The following is a 4,179-nucleotide window of genomic DNA, read 5'->3' on the forward strand; positions in this document are numbered from 1 at the left end:
TATATATATATATATATATATATATATATATATACACACACACATACCAAATTTAAAGAAGTTGAACAGACAAAATGTAAGCTACATATCTTTCTTAACTAGCTGAGCCCTTTATGTAACAGTTGGGCTCAGCGTTGCTAGTCATCAGGTTAAAAGTACCCCAACGAATACAGGCGCATAACAAGCGTTGGGGATTGGTAAGCGTTGGGATTCGTAATTGGAAAGAGTTGGGAGTTGGTAAGTGTTGGGCTTGATAATTAGCGGTCCTGCTCATGAGGCTGGCTGGCTGGCTGGCTGGTGGCGGCGATGTTGGTGCAGGCAATACAGCGTAATATATCCGAATTGTCGGCAGTCAGGGGCCTGAAATTAGGGTCAGGATTTGCCAGAAGGGCATACCTCTGGTGACAGCAATAAGATAAATCGTATTTCTTATTGATGGGCACTGCCGGTTATTGGAGGATATGCAGGGCTGACAGTTGGGATCGCCGGGTGAATATGGTGGTGTTCCGTCAACACGATGATGGGCGTTTCGTCTCGGAGGTCACAGAATCTCCGGAGAAAACGAGACAATGAAGTACAGTTTTTTGTTTTTTTTTACCTTGGTTCTGAGCGAGTGCATTCTGTACGGGTAATACTTACTTATATTCAGGCGTAAATTTACGTCTAAGAAATCGACCGTAGTCAGGTTGGCGGTAACCGTTATGGACAGAACGAACTCCTTAAATATTTTATTCAAGTCCTTCCTGAAGCTGTCCATGCTGTGGCCATTCCTATGGTTTGAGATAGTCAGGCCATCGTCCCTATAGAGGGCAGACTTATGTGTGTGGGTACGCCTCTTGAAAGTATCCAACGAATTTGAATCAAACTATATATATATACACACACATACACACATACATACATACATACATCCAAAATATTGACCCGGTCCTATATACGAAATTGTGCGCTTCCCATTGGTTATTTTTTTATCCGTAACGCTGTATAAGTAAAGTATTAAATAGGACGCACGCCAGAAATGGCTGGGTACGATAACAAAGAGCTCACAGTTAGGTAGACAACATTGAAGACATCAAGTGTTGGTAGGATGCTATAGATTATGTAAGTACCAAATCCTAATTAAATCATTAGATCCGACTCTCGGGTTAGTTCTTGGTGTGGCGTCGGTATAAAAGAGAACACAAATGACGTTTAAAGTATACGACAGCTGTTTTCATAGAATTTTATTGATGTATTCATGGATTACACCGTTACACATAATCCACTATCTTTGGTGGATTATATTAAATTTTAAACAGGTGCGATTTCATACATTCAACCTGGACAAATCCAACGTCGTCTGAACGCGCGTGCACGCGCACATCTATCTATTTCACAATGGGTGTATTATAGCGGACTAAAGCAACAGACCATATGCTGATGGCAGTCGCAAGTCTCCTTGCATTGAGTTCTGACCTTAAGAGAAGTCTGAGGCGCTTCAAATATTGTCATGGTTGGGGAGTTGCACTCACGATCGCGAGTTTGTGGTTTCAGTTCCTAGACTTCATGGTGCGATGCGTTCTTGAGAAAAACACTTCATCTATACACACACACACACACACACACATACATATATATATATATATATATACGTAAATTATTTATACATTATTATATATATATATATATGTATATATATATATAACTATAAATAATTTACGTATTTATACACGAAAGAGGTTACCTTTGACAGGACAACTTACATGCTAGGAAGAGTAGTTAAAGCCCAAACCAAGAATAAGAGTAATTTCAAAGGGAATGAAAATTAAAAAAATATTTTTGTAGTTACCCTCAGACTCGAGTTTCTGCTTCAATGTGCATGATAAATCAATCTGCCACCCGTACTTCTTCGGTGAGGGTGCTAAAATTAATGTATATCTATGCAGCAAACAGCACCGAAAATACCCGTACTATATACATACATTATAATTTTCAAATCCAAAGCTGAAAAGGAAAGTGCAAACTGCTCTAAGGAAAATTAAACAGGGATGCTGGAATGACAGAGCAAAAGGGGTACCAGAAGCAGCTGATAGAAATGATGCCAAGGCTTTATACTCTTATGCTAAGGAGGTATATGGCTCAAAATTTTCTTCAATAGCTTCAGTGAGAACAGCAAATGGAAGTTTGCTTCTGACTGACAGCGCTTTTATTCATAAGCGCTGGGTAGAACATTTTTCTACACTTTTGAATAGACCATCATCGCGGATATGAGGACGATAGAAAAAATCGAACACCTTCCAGTTACAGATGAAATGGCATTTGAACCAACCCGAAAGACATTTATTTAGCTGTGAATAAACTGAATAACAATAAGTCTCCAGGGTCTGATGGAATCTGTTCAGAAGTCTTGAAATATGTGACAAAATCCACTCAGAAAGATTTCGTCAGCCCCAGGCTATAGCAGAAGACACTGACCCAAGATGTCACGCAGTGGGACTGAACCTGGAATGATGTGGTCGGGAAGCAAACCTCTCACCACAGAGCCACTGACATACACATGTATGCGAATGCGTACTACAAGATTGCTATGTTTAAATCCAACCGAACAACATTTGTGTGTGTGTGTGTGTGTGTGTGTGTCTTTTACCGCCGTCCAAAAATAAACACGAGACTTACATACTCCCCTCTTCAAACACCTCCTACCTCTCCCTGCACTCCACTGTACCCTTATACACTCTTCCATATATACACTCTACGTATGTCTTGTTCTAAATATCCTCGTATAATCCAAAGGCTGAAGGTTTACAAAAGATCCTTTAAATTGACATCTCATATTTACGTTCCTTCAACCCCTACACTTCAACCACCTTAACTGGTAACCCCTCAACCCACCACCACTACTTACTTACGTACCCCTATCACACCCTGGTCATGCTAGTTTTGTTTGTTTGTTTTTTGTATAATTTTTTTTATTTTATTTTATATCTTAATATATTTTGTAGATTTTTCAAGTTCCCATAAATTGATAAAACCTAAAATAAAAAAAAAACAAGCAAATAACAGGAAACTCGAAACTAGTTTTCATCTGTTTGCCAACTTGTTTTTTGCTGTGTGTATGTGTGTGTGTGTGTGTATATGAATTTTCGTGTGTATATATGTGTATTTGCATTTACGGAGAAAGAGATATCCACACGCAAACATACGCATATACAAAGGTATATATTTATAGAAGTACAATTATACATGTATATATGAATGTATTTACAGTTACATATATATATATATATATATACACACACAAATGTATCTCTAGTTATATATATATCTATATATGTATAGTTATATATGTATAAATGAGTGTATACATAGTTTCATATGTAAGTATGTATGCATATGTGTGTGTGTGTGTGTGTGTGTGTGTGTGTGTGTGTGTGTGTGTGTGTGTGTGTGTGTGTGTGTGTGTGTGTGTGTGTGTGTGTGTGTGTGTGTGTGTGTGTGTGTGTGTGTGTGTGTGTATACATACATATATATATATGGTATGTGTCTGTGCTTGTCCTTGCAATACTGCTTGACAACCAGTGTTGGTGTGTTTACGTCTCCGTAACTTAGCGGTTCGGCAAAACTGACCTATAGAATATGTACCAGGCTTTAAAAATAAGTACTGGGGTCGATTCATTCGACTAACCCCAGTATGGCCGCAATCTACTGACTGAACCAAATAAAAGATAGTATGAATACATATACACCCAGTCACCCAACAATAACGACATCTTGCATTATAGTTTATTCCCATTCACATAAAGAAAACTTTTTCCGCGGCTAAAAAATTGTTTTGCCTTTATTACTGTTGTTGTGTTTGCTTTAGTTTATTTATTTATTTATATATTTTAATGTAGTTCTTTACCTTTTTGCTTGTTTCCGTCGTGTTTTTTACAGTTTTTTTTTTTCCTCAGTGATATGTACATTGTGTTTTTTTCTATCATTGTTATAGATGTTGTTGTTGTTGTTTGTTCCCCTTCCCCCTCCTTCCTCTCCAATTAGGTTTTATTGCCCTGATATATTGCTGTTTATTGTGCAATTCACATGTTTGGTTTTACTAAAGAAAAATATAAATACATATATATATATATGAGTATATGCATGTATGTACATACAGGTACACAACACATATACATGTATAATACGAGCAAACCCGTGACT

The sequence above is a fragment of the Octopus bimaculoides genome, chromosome 26, assembly GCF_001194135.2.
Source record: "Octopus bimaculoides isolate UCB-OBI-ISO-001 chromosome 26, ASM119413v2, whole genome shotgun sequence".
NCBI classification, from domain to species: domain Eukaryota; kingdom Metazoa; phylum Mollusca; class Cephalopoda; order Octopoda; family Octopodidae; genus Octopus; species Octopus bimaculoides.